The 13,460-nt window shown below is 45.9% G+C and overlaps 1 protein-coding gene across 10 annotated transcripts in view; it reads left to right on the top strand.

Annotated features, from left to right (window-relative positions):
* Positions 1-13,460, top strand: part of TLN2 (talin 2) — a 7,472,684-nt gene that overhangs the window by 6,221,841 nt on the left and 1,237,383 nt on the right. The gene's annotated exons all lie outside the window — the stretch shown is intronic.

Here is a 13,460-nt window from a genome sequence, read left to right as displayed (position 1 = left end):
ACTAGCCCCTTTTAGACTTAATGTCCCGTTGGAGTAAACAGATATTTTGGATGAAGGTCCACAAAGAGAGACCCAACTGATGTTCGACAACCAAATGTTGTAGAATTATGGTCAAAACAGGCCTCAGTCCCAACTGTGGACTAGGATCTGGCAAAAAAAAGCACAGGGCAGCCCTTCTGATCTGTTATTCCTGTTTTCTCGTGCCTCCCAAGAGAGCCTAGTTGTCTAGGCAGCCACAGCAAACCTCGCGTATAGAAACACTTGTGTACAGGCACGTTATAAATGCCATATCATATATCATATTATATCATTTCACAAAGACAAAGGGCCTCATTACGGCTTTGTCGGTAGCCATGCCGCTATTGGCGGCATGGCTGCCACCAAAACCGGGTCCGGGTCCCCTTAATGGGGAATTACCGGGCCATTCCAAGTATGGAGGGCCCGGTAATTCCTCCTTCAAGAACCCAGGCCCGGACCTTCCCCATTCCCATTTGAGCCCCCATAGTGTTCAATGGGAATGGGGGAGGGAGCTAACAACGGGCGATTACGGCCGGCCCGTTGTTAGCACCCTGGTCCCCTCGCGGGACCCGGTAAGGACTCCTGGTTTGACCAGGCGTTCCTTACCGGGTCCTGTGAGGGGACCTCGGAATCAGGGGGAATGGTGTTAACAGGTCTGCATCCATTAGCGGACCCTGTTAACCCATTCCGCCTGACTCGTAATGAGGCCCAAAGTCTTTCCCTTGTTGCCGCCAAACAGGATGCGTGGGGAAGAAAGGCATTTGGTTCATGCAATCTGGGCATGAGGTTCATCAATGCCTCCTGTGCCTTGGCCAAACTCTTTTCTGGACTTTGTTCCATGGTCTTAGAGGCTGCTGAGGTGTGCTTTGAGGGACTGATAAAGGTTGGCAAGAAGGCTTTGTGTCAGATCCTCCGATCAGGCTTGTATACTGCCAACTGTTTGGCTAGGACTATGGCCACTGGAACACTGTTAAGAAGGTACTCTTAGTTGAGAACCTCGGGTTTCACCCCGGGTGTCCAAGCAAAACTCTTTGAAATGCTGTTTGATGGCAACAATTTGGTCAGGTGAAAAACCAATGAGGCCAACCAGAAGTTCCAAACTTCTAAGACGACTGCCAAGTCTCTGGGCCAGGCACAGGCAGAGGCTTTCGCCCCTTCACCTCTTAAGCCACAGGGACAAAAAACAGGCTCTCTCAGGCAAGCAAATACAGTGTCATCTGAATAGGGTTTGGAGCAGAGGTGCTCCTAGTGGAGGGATGTCAGCCTCTGTTGTGCCCTCTGCATCCTGGGTGTGAAACCGCAGTGAAACAAACTTCCACCACTCTTCCCCTGTGAGGGGCAGTATTTCTATATTCGGCAGGGAGTGGAATTTTAGCTCATCCGATTCCTTACAGGTTGTTCCTTTGCTCAATGCCCTCCAAACAATCCCCCAACCAATCAGTGCTTGCCTCCAGACCCCCCCCAGCTGGAGAAGGTTTGTAATTGTCTAGTGAAAGAAGCCAGCAATGCGGTTCCCCGCTCTGAACCAAGCAAGGGCTGTTACCCATCTTATATTCTGGTGCTGAAGAAGGATGGGGCTTACGTTCCATTGTGGATCTGCAGCTCTTGAATCTGTACTGGCGCAAGGACAAATTCAAGATGGTTACTCTGGCTCAGATCCTTCAAGCCCTCAACCTGCAGGACTAGCTAGTCTCCCTGGATCTCCAGGAAAGTTACTTCCATAAAGCTATCCACAGCAGACAAAGAAGTACCTGAGATTCACAGCGGGGCACTGCCACTACCAATTCAAAGTCCTGCCGTTTGACCTGTCTTTGGCACTCAGGGTCTTCAGCAAGCTGCTAGCAGTGGTAGTAGCTCAATTCAGAACAGAAGGCATTCTAGATGACCAGCCCATCCGAGTTCGCTCCCCAGACTAGGCGGCGGCACATTTGTACCGGTAAGGGACAGCCTGTTGAACATCTTAGGCTTCTTCCTGAACTTCAAGAAGTCTCAGGTTTTGCCATCCCTGTCGCTCTGGTTTATTGGGGAAGCCTTGGACACTCGCCTGGTTAGGGCTTTCCCACCCAAGCATGGAGTGGCGAACATCTCCAAGATGGTTCATGTCCCACGATCACAGGAGAGGTTTCAGACCCGAGTAGGCTGTGTGTTCACCGACAACACAACCACAATGTTTTACATCCACAAGCAGGACGGCACTTGGTCCTCTGTTCTATTAACGGAAGCTCAGGTCCTGTGGTCTTTGGCTCTGCCCTACAACCTCTTCCTCATCCCTTACAATTGGGCCTCATCAGTGAGGAGTAGCTTGGGCCCAGAGACCCAAGCTACTCCTCACTGATGAGTCGCAACAAGGCTGAAACATGTCTGGGGATGCTTGTGGTGTTGTGCAGAAGGGGATGTGACCTAGCAGTTCTGGCTGGACTACCGCTTTTGGGCTGGGACCAAGCCTGATTTGCATATGGTCTTTCCTCTTCTGTAATGGCTTGGCAGGTGAAGAATTATGGTTTGGATGGTTGCCCAGAGCAATGCCAGAGGTTACGATTCATTCTAAACCTTCCAGCCGTCACCTCTTTGTTTTTTCAATCTACCAGGGATACAAAACACAGTGGCAGATTCCCTTAGCCAGGAATTGTGATCCTGCCACAAGCAGGATCACAAACGAGCAGGCCCTCTACATATTCGGCAAGTGGGGAACACCAGTTGTCAATCATGTTAAATTCAATCGAGGAATTATAAATTAATGTTAGTAGTGGGCATGTAACCAGAAAAGAATCTAACCTTGAATAGGTGCGATGAACGTGTGAAAAATGTGTGTACTCCCTTTGAGTCGGATTACAATGCCTCCAAACATTTACCAACTGTAGGTCCTCTATGACATGGTGAAGGGAAGGGGGTAGGCGTGCTTCACCCGTGTTAGTTGAACGAGATCTAAGTTGTCATTCATTATTACATTGCAATCTACTCCCAAGAGAAGTTCCCCTCAAAGCAATTGGGCCATACATGGGAATATATAGGCATAGAACTGTTTGTGATGTAGGTTGGGGGCCATACACCGAAAAGATTGTCAGTTCCTTCCCTCTGCAGTCTATGTTAATGCCCATGAATCTGCTTTGATTATCACTGAACTCTGCTGATTTTGTAAAAGCTACTGTTTTATTAATTAAGATTGCTACCCCAGCTTTCCTATCCACCGAAGAGGCCAAGAATTGATGGGGGAACCAGGCTGACATAAATCTAGGTCAATCCTACCTAAGGAGATGGGTCTCCTGTAGTAAGGCTATGTCTGTTCCCCGCTTTATCAATTTAGCAAGAATATGTTTCCTTTTTACAGGGGAGTTTAACCCCTGAACATTCAGGGAAATTATTGTAAGGTCCCTCTTGCATTCATGTTGCCCTGATTATCCCAAGAGAAAAGGACATACTCTCTGACCTCAAGAAGAGCTGTTTACCCATACAACTTAGATTGCATTTTATCACCCCCAGAAATCCAACCGATTGTGCATCCTTTTTTTGGCTCTGAAAGTTCCACCTCTGCTCTGAGCATACATATAAAAACCCTATCATCCATCTCAGGATTTTCACCTGCCTGTAGTGCTAGGAGTCTGTTGTTGCAGTATTTTCCTTTGCCTCCTCCCTCTCACGCATGAACAAAAAGCCCCTGTGACATTGAACCAATGCCATGATGAAAATACATTGGAATAATACATTGTAAGATCAAAAACATCATATTCCATTGTAGTAGTAGTAGTTGTCATTTATAAAGCACATTTTCCCATTTGTATTGCCTCAACGTGCTTTGTGTTTGGAACGCCCTCTGGAACCGAAGTCTGGGTATGGGAATATTCTTAAAAAGGCTTAGAGTGCCTGTGTGCATTTGGCCAAGATTAGGAGTTAGGTGGGCTGGCTATGCTATAGTAAGCAACACAAGAGGTCAGGCATGTGAATGGGTGCTGAGGGAGGGCACGACAGAGCACTAGTACAAGAGACTCGATATGCAACCAGCTAGACCAAAAATGGTCATAGGTTGTTGCTGTATTCTAATGGCAGAGATGTTGAGGCAAGTCTGGTGTAAGTGGCAAAGCCGTTACGTGTCCAGCTAGACCGAATTTGTCATAGTCGTAGCTGCATTCGCACCTTGAAACACTTGTGTATAGGTGCGTTACAAATGCCATATCATATCATGTCATATCATTCTAAAGTGTGTGGGTGGATATCCGTCACTGCGGGAGATGTCCATGGAAGTGGTGTGTTTTTACATACCTTAAGCTCAGATGGAGTTTATCTTTGATCTCGCTGTGTGATCCGATCCTCTGTGTGAAAAAGACAAGCTACCCTCACATGCTCTTCTAGCACTATAGGCAGGCTACCCTCAAAGTCTTCTAAGTGTAAGTAGACCAGCTATCGTATACTGTGCTTGAGACGTGGCAGACAGGCTGTCTTAAGGTCTAGGGTCATAGGATTTTCTAGCACAATAGACAGGCTACCCTTAAAGTCTTACTCTATATCTTCTAAGTTCCATAATAGGCTACCATCAGGCATCTTCTAGTGCAGTAGCAAGGATACCTGCAAAAATCATTATGTGTTACAATGGCTAACTTTTAGATCTTCTAATTGCAATGGATAGGTTAACCTCATATATCTTTGAGCGCAATAGACAGGTTAACATTATAAGGTGCCACCCAAGTTGTCCATTCCCAGATATATTTGGGTGGAGCACATTGCCCACCCTTCAATCCATCTAACCTTCACAGATCCGTCAAGACCTTTGCTACCCTTCACTGTTTCTTCTAAGCAAACATACCCAATTTAAATTCTACGAGCAATGCATGTGCTAACCTTAAAGTTCTTTATATGCAATACATCTGCTAATCTACACATTTTCTTCTAAGCGTAGCAAATGTGTTAATCTACCCAATACCTTCTAGCCCCGAATCCAAATGTCCTGCCCTTGGAAAAACATTAGGCATAAAACCCAATTAGGGATGCGTGCTTCCACTCCAACTGCACAAATATAACATGAAACTATTAGTGACTAAAAACAAAACTCTACCAAACTGTTATCAAACTTTTATCTTGGCTCAACCTAAATATTGTCCTCAGCTGCGAACTTCCGCGAGCCCGATCATTGAACCAGCCGCCCCTTAATCACTGCCTATTCCTTAGTTCAAGTGGGTTCATTGGAGTTGACACTGTTATCTCGCGTTCATCAAGAACCTTTGAAGATTCCAGCATTTCTTTTTCCTGGATCTTGCTCTGGTCCATTCGGGTTGTGGGGTTGAGGAATTCTCCAATTCTGGCAACTGTATCTCCGACCAGGGGATTTTGAGCATATCCACAGCTGCCCGTAGTGAAGAGAATTGGTGCTGAGACTCATCGTAGGAGAACATTATTTTGAAGAGGTGTCCCCACCGATATGGGATCACCTTCTCCTACAAACAACTCATTAGCTGATTCGTTTGTCGATGTCTAACAATGGTTGTTGATGCAAAATCTTGAAACAGTTGAATGGATGACCTCCTGAAGTAAATATCATCTTGCGACCTGGCCTTCTGCAGGATTAATTCTTTCAACTTGGAGAAGTGCAACTTCGCTAGCACATCTAGAACAAGGGGTCTTCTTTGCTGATAGTAAACTCCATGTGGATCCATTCCATCATCAGGTACATCTCAAAGGAAACCCCAAAAATCAACCTAAACAAAGCCATGACATATTCTTCATGGTCTTTGATTTGAAATCACCTTGGGGATCCTTCAGTTCCTAATATTGTTCCTCCTTGATCTGTTCTCATTGTCCTCCAATTTATCCTCTAATTGGCAATGGCGATTCTCCAACTCCAGAACCCGCTGTTCAAGATTAGACTGATTATATGTTTGTTCAGAAAAGGCGTTTCCAGATCAGTAAGCCACTGCTTGGCCACCTGGGAATTGTGACTGAGGTCTCAAAGGGATTCTTTTATTTCCTGCATGGAAGCCTGGAAGTCATCATGTCATGCTGCATAGATCACAAAAACCGTGCTATATCACCCTTTGTTGCTGGATGTGTGTCATTGTCTTGGCACGATGATGCAGCTACTTACAGAGAGCAGCCGGCGAAGGGTGCCTTTGCAGATTGTAGAATGACCCTAATGGATGGCGGGCCAATATTGCCATTGGATTTGAATTAGCTCATCTAGAATATTGTGCTTTGATGACAACAGTGCCTGGAATCGTATTGGTCTTATCATTATGCTGATAGCCATTTCTTAGGTCTTTGCTCTGGTTTTTCGAAGTCCCTAAAAGGGGATGGGGCACCTCCATGTTTCGATTTGCTATCTGTCTCACACTTCCACAATTCCTGAATCAAACCGGGCTGAGGAGGGGGATCGAGAGATGAGTGGAGGATCGATCAACTAGCTCCTTTGCTCTGTTGCAGCTGGGTCTCCAGCTCTGGGCTTTGCATGGCCTTGTTGAAGCCTCGACGACTGGAGCCCACACCAATCCTAGGCCGTTCGCTAACTCGCCATTCTGGCCCATGCTGCTGACCCTCTCCACCTCCCAATGCCTTGCGCCGACAGGGAGCCTCCACGCTTTGCCACTCAGGTCCGCCAGCCTAACTGCTTGACCCGGGTCCTCATCAGACGCTGTGCGGTCGAGAACGCCAGCCTCCCTTCATTACCCACACCATCCCTATCACACGCTATGCATCTACGGCCTCGCCTCGCTAATCCTGCTCGGCACCCAGGCCGATCAATGCCTCAAAACACTTAGTGTACAGGCACATTATACATACCGAATAAATAAAATAAAACCGAAAAATACAATTGCCTCTGCCCTTGGGACCTCGTCCATACTCCTATCACTGCATTCTGCAGGATCGTTGGGCCTCAGAGCGCCACCAGCTTTTCTCCATCGTTCTGTTGCGGTCCGCCATCTTGGAAAGCTTGGGACGCAACTCTGAGCGTCGCAACTTTCGGGAGGATTGTGTTGTCTTCTTCTTAGGCTGACTGGCTGAAACCAAAGATGTGTGCCCCGGCTGGCTATTAGGTGGCTGATCTATTTTTTGTTTTTTTTTTGTTAGAGTTTATGTTTTCCTCATCACAGTGCTGCAGTGCTCCAGAGAGTCACGTCTCTATTGGGCTCCAGCCAGGCCGCGCCCCCTGATTTAATTTCAATACTCTAATTTCTAACTCATTAGTGCTACCTTGATAAAATGTTTATTTTAAGATTCTACAATTCGGGGTGAACATTTTAAGATGTTGAATTATTGAATTTGGATACCTTTTGATGATTTTACAAGTTTTCACCATTTGTGGGCAATTTCCAAAATGATGACCTCCATTTATTTTACATAATCTGATAGGTATTACTTTTATCTACAATATATGCAAAGTTCAAATCAATCGGATGCTGCACAGCGATGCACCATGTAATTTTGTTTTTGCACATTGAAGGTGAGATTTTGTTCCTGTACATGCTTTTGTTTCTTCTATCAAGCAAATTGAAGCAGTTCTCCACAAAAGGGCAGAGATGTCACATCGCCTAAATATTCAATTTCCATGTCACCACTATTGAAAGTAAATTGTCGTGGAGGTACATATTCTAAATGACTTTTCACATTGACTAATCCAAGGCAACTGTCTGTTTGCAGCCCATCTGAATGTCATTCACCTCTTCTGTTGAATGCTCATTACTTGCTAATGCAATTTACAAGCTTATGAGAACTGATTTATGTGAAATATCTTCTTTGGAGTGAAAATGTCTTACCATTAGCAAATGGTTTAAGTAGTTTTATGGTGCTTTTCTGCTTTGAACACCTGCCTTGAATACAATTGAGGAGCGTTTTGGGGTGGTTGAAAAGCCATCTGACCTGACCATAACATGTTATGACTGGCTCCCACTGGACTGGAGATCTTGAACTCTTCAGCATGCCATCCAGTAAGAATTCAAACTTACTATTTGATTCTGTTCTTTAATTTCAGTACCTTATGTTAAAATGTAATCTATATAACTTTGAAAGGTGTAATAATTGCACAATAATAGGCCATCCATATACTTATAAACTTCCGTTTCACTCAAATAAAGACAGTGGGCCTCATTCCGAGTTTGGCGCAAAGTGATTACCGGCACCGGTAAGGACACCGGTGCCGGTAATCCCTTTGTGCCCTATTCTGAGTTCCCTTAGCAAGTCCCTCCATTAACGCCTGGTTTTACCCACTAAGGGATTCTGGGGTCAATAACAGTTAACGTTATTTGCTCCTTCCCCCTTCCCATTGAGCCTTATGGGGGCTCAAATGGGAATGGGGAATGGTTTTGCCAATGGGGACTTAATGGTCCCTCCAAGCTCGAATGGACCGGTAAGTCCCCATAGCACCATGCCGGAGTCGGTACCGTTATTGGTGGCAGTCATGGCGCTAATACCGCTATGACTACCACCAAACTCGGAATGAGGCCCAGTCACTTTAAACAAATGCATTTTTCTCTGCTTAAAGCTGCCCTCCAAATGTATAATATCCTGTGCTTGATATTTTGGGCTACTACAGAGTTGCGCTTTGCCAAGAAGGACGGTGTACTCCACAACACATACTCAAGATGGGCATTGAGGGAAATACATTTCTGACACACTTTCTGTGGATTATTGTATTCCTTGGGAAATTAAATGTGACAATGGTTTTGTTGATCTCCTAGCTCAACCCTTTGATTTTCTTACAATGGGTTAAGGTAATATGTGACTGTACATTTGTATTTTGAAATCCGGCTTCCTTTTAAATGAAACAGTTATAAGGAGGCAGAAAACCTCAATGAATGTCAAAGTCGGTATATGTCATTTCTCTGGCGCTTGCCAGGAAAGCCTTCCTCATGGTAATTGTTGTAGGCCCCTCTTTTTTATTATAAAATCCCTGACACTTACATATTGATAGAATCTTTGTCTTTGTTTGCACATAGTACTCAACCTGCCTCTTGAATTTTCCTTGGCTTTGATGACTCGGTTTGCCTTACTGGTGCCCTGACCATAGGATTGTATATGGTTATGTACCCCTCAGCTTCTGTAAACTGGACCACTTCCTCAGCAAATGTGTCCTTTCCACTTAAGGTACCGTGTTCCGCCTGGCTTCCCTTGCAACCGACTGTACGGGGTAGATCTAGCACCCGGCTTTCGAACCTGGGTTAGCCTGGGACACCCTAGCTAAACTTTTCTGAGCCTAACTAAAACCTTTCAGAACTCCCTGCAAGACTTTTTAAGCCTGTTGTCATTGTGTGATCTTGGGTGCATTTGTGCCCTGCTCTCTCCAAGAGTGGGCCCAGCCTATGGACTTTGGCTCACAAGTAACTTTTGACTTTCCTGCCTTGCTTAAGAGTTCCTAAGTATTAGTGTGGCGTATTTTCCTACATTCTGCCTTTTTCCCTCCCTTTTTCTGTAACTTATTGGAGTGCCATCTATAGTTAAGCGCTCACCTCTGTCTGGAAATAACACCCTGTATTCCCTTACCTCCCGATTTGTGTGTGGATTGTGCTTCGGTGTGCTACTTGGGCTCTAGTGTTGCGCGGGCTTTGCCACGGGTCTGGTGACCTGCTGTGCGGTGCGCTGGTACGGCGGGGGTGCGGCCATGGCCATGACGAGCACTCATGAAGAACGAGTGCCTTGTTATATCTTTTGGTCATGTGATCTGATGCATGCCATGGACCTCAGCCTTCCACACTGATTGGCTGTCAGTGAATTGCCTGAGACGTCTTATACGCGCTTAATTGCACAGAACGATCGTACACATTCATGGACCCAGAAGTTAGACTCTGAATGAGACGGCGCCTCCAGTCTAGTATTGTTGTGTTGAAATTCGGCTTCACTTCGAGAGCATAGGTAAGCTGCGTCCCCCACGCCATGTTGTTGAGACTATGGGACAACTGGTATCGCTACCGTTATCCCATACACTTTCTTTACTGTATGAGGGTGCGAGGGTGCAATTGTACGAGGGTTTTGGTTTTACCTTTCTAAGAGAGGTATAACAGACTAATGCCAATTTGGGGTAATCTGTCCTAGCAGACATTGTATAGACCGGACCTGGCCTACTGATTAGCCCTGCTCTGCTTGATACGACTCATTATGTCTCCCCCCAAAGACTCGGCGCAGCCAGTTGCTCGACTAAACGAGAGCATGATCGGTATCTTGTGAACAAGACGCTAAAAAGCACTTCACTGAGACGCCACATTTTGTCTTCTGCTACATGGGTTAGGAGATCAAATATCACACAAGTGCAAATTAATCAGCACTATCCGGGTAAGTCTCAAGAATAGACTATTACCCATACAGACTTGCTGCATTATAATATCTATCCACTCAGTTGCGCATACCGATATCTTGACTAATGCGGCCGTCTCCCATGTTACTCCTTATAGAGTTGGGACGAAACAGTCGCCTGACGCTGGACATATGCGTGCTGACCAATTGCAGTGCGGCCTGAGAACAAATAGTGCCTTACTTTGAGAGCCCACTATCAACCATTAGACAGGTACGGAGCAGCCAGCCTCTATTTAGTATTTCTCCATCCTAAGGGGAGTTATGACCCCATCTAGTGTAACACCATCTCTTGAGGATAGGTGACCATGAACCTTGTTTTGTTGATAGGTGCAGCCTGTATATCGTTCAAGTGATAAATAATCTGGCCTTATGAAGGAGAGGCTGCCGCATGCTCTGGATAGCCAATAAGGTAACCCTTTCATATGTCTCACATCGGATAATCCATCTCCCTTTATGACTGCCCCCCTGACTCAGCTTAACCCAAATCTGGTACACGTGAATGAGAACCACTAGTAGATTTTGATTGCCTTGGCTTTGATCCAAAGGATTTCTCTGTTCCTTCTCCTATTACCCGCTTACGTGGTTGCCACGTCTCGACTACCTGGATGACTTGTGTGTAATAGCTCCAGTTCAGCCTATGCTATCCCAAGTCAAGATAATTCACTGTTAACCTGTCTCCTAGGGGTGATGGGTACTTGAGCCATAGATGCCATTTGAAACCTTTTTAACAAAGCTAATTGTACGTTTTTTTTTGTGTCCGGGGCTGTATTTACCTTGTCCCCGGAATGTCAGTATATATGTACTGTACATTGCTGTTAAATGGAAATTTATACTCCGTTTTTGTACCGCTTTCTTGCAGGGGAAGCTATCTTTTGGAGTCCTCTGTCTAGAGTTCCCTGAAAGTAAAGATTTTAATCTCTACGAATTCAACCAAAGCACTTGGGCTTTGAATAGTTCCATTGAATGCAAAAGTATCAAGTCACTGCTACTATGCAATGATTCCAACTACAATTCCGCCCCTGATAAATTTCCATGGATTTACTCCAGTAACAGGATGAGGAAAGAAACATGTTGGGCTTGTTTTAACCATTGTTTAAATTGATCATGTGTGAATGAATGAATAACAATTCATGAGAGTGTGTGTGGCACGAATGACGATGAGTGGAAGAGCGATCAATTGAAATATGATTATGTGATATTACACTGCATAAGCCACTTAACCATCGAGGCCCCCAATGTTGGGACTTAGCTGTGGAATTGCTTTCCACTAATTCTGCGCAGTGATGTTTTTTGTAATCTTTTATTAGCCCTCTTTTTGATTAGCTCTGTTAGAGGGAATTTGTATTGTTTATGCATTTAATTTGTGAAATGTACCTGTGTAAAATACTAATTAAACTATGCAATTGTTTTAGATCTATCAACAATGTCTTCTTTCATCTTTGATCAAATTTGATCTGATTTGAGGACGTGAGATAGTCTTTCCCGTCACCCCAAGAAAGCGTTAACCCTTAGGAGTCACAAGCCTTATTGTTGTTGCGACAAGGGTTCAGCCCTTAATGTGAGGGTCTTGCTTGTGACTCCATTTTCTCCCTCAACCTCCCTGTGTTTTTTTGTGGCTCCAGATGTCATGCCAGGCCATGCAGGAAGAACTATGTGTTACACGTGCTACCTTGCAGGAGGAAGCACCCGTATCACGTGAGGTTCTTCATGCTGACCTACGTGTCATCGCCGCACAGAACCAGGCTCACCGGTCCCGCAGACTTGCTGCCGACGAGGGGCAAGCTGCGCATAGGCGTGGTCAGGGTACTGTGCCACGTCAACCTTTTGAGTCAGAGGGTGAGGAGGACAACGACTTATCTCCCACACAGGTTGGGCCGTGCAGGCGTTGAGCCCATGGAGGTTTTTTTTTATCTCAACATCATCGCATGTGGGTGTTGAGGTGCACCCTGTACCTCCCACTCCTGAGTGACCCCCCCACCGGGTCGTATGTGGCCATTTTTGATTTTTTATAGTTAGTTTAATTAGTTAATATAGTTTAAAATTGCTTGCCTATTGTGCATTCATGTGACGGTGTGGTGCTTTGTGGCTTTTGAAAGCATCCACTGTCTGTTCCAGCTGGGCCCTTCAAGCTTGTCTCATGTATGTGTTTGCAGCTTGGGGTCCTGACTCACATATGCCACTCCTGCTTCCCCTATCCATGGGCTCGCAAGGATGGTTCGGTGTTACAACCATTTAAACAAGGGCATTGGGCTTCCGTCATATCTGTGGCCTGTCTGCTGCTGTACTACTTCTGTTAACACCCCTAGTGGGGATTATGTTAGTTTTCTCCACAGCATGTCTGCAATCAATTTTGGTGAGTACATTATTGATATGTCCATTTATCGATGTTGATGTATGTTCTTTTCTTGCCTGTATATGTGCTTGATGCACTCCATGCTGTAGACAGCAGCCTGCACCCTTTGGCTGTCAAAGTCACACTGATAGTGGGAGGAGGTCGGATGTAGGTCTCAGACATGGCCCAGTGACAACCAGCATGAAGACACACACACACACAGGAAACTTTCCAGCCTTATTAAAAGCTTTTATGCCCTTTCTGCAGAAAAATGAGCCTCCAGACTACCTTTCCCAGCAGACACGGGGCCAAGAACTACAAAAACCTGGCCACTTTGGGTGGTGCACACGTGCGCATGCGTGCACAAGCAAAAGCACGGGGCTTGTGCTCAGACATCCGACAGAAGCAGACGTGTTTCCAGGAGCTCCAAGAAAGGTGAGCAGCACGAGGGGCCACACCCCAGCCAACCTTCCTCCAGGCCCCTCGCACATGCATGCTAAGTAGCGCCAGTGCTGGGGAGCTTGACCAGGCATTGGGGAAGATGCGCACAGTACAGCTAAGCTGCGTTGAGGACCAAATGCCAAGTAGCTTTCCAAGTTGTCTGGGGCACACGCAGGGGGCGTCGCCCATATCCTCGAGTCCCCCCTGCTCCGTAAAAGCTAAGTTATTAGCGCAGTAGCGTTCCTAGCCAGAAACTGATTCAGCACACGGGGGCACCCAGCGACGCACAGACTCTAGTGCAGTGCATATCATTTGCATATGCAAATTGCCACGTGCGCTACCTATAGAAATCCACAGCTGGCAGAACATGACTTGTACTGAAGTCGCACCTCACCACACG

Source organism: Ambystoma mexicanum, chromosome 11, assembly GCF_040938575.1.
Source record: "Ambystoma mexicanum isolate Mex_15411 chromosome 11, UKY_AmexF1_1, whole genome shotgun sequence".
Taxonomy (NCBI): Eukaryota; Metazoa; Chordata; class Amphibia; order Caudata; family Ambystomatidae; genus Ambystoma; species Ambystoma mexicanum.
Note: the sequence above shows the minus strand (reverse complement) of the source record. Positions and strands in the feature narration are given on the sequence as shown.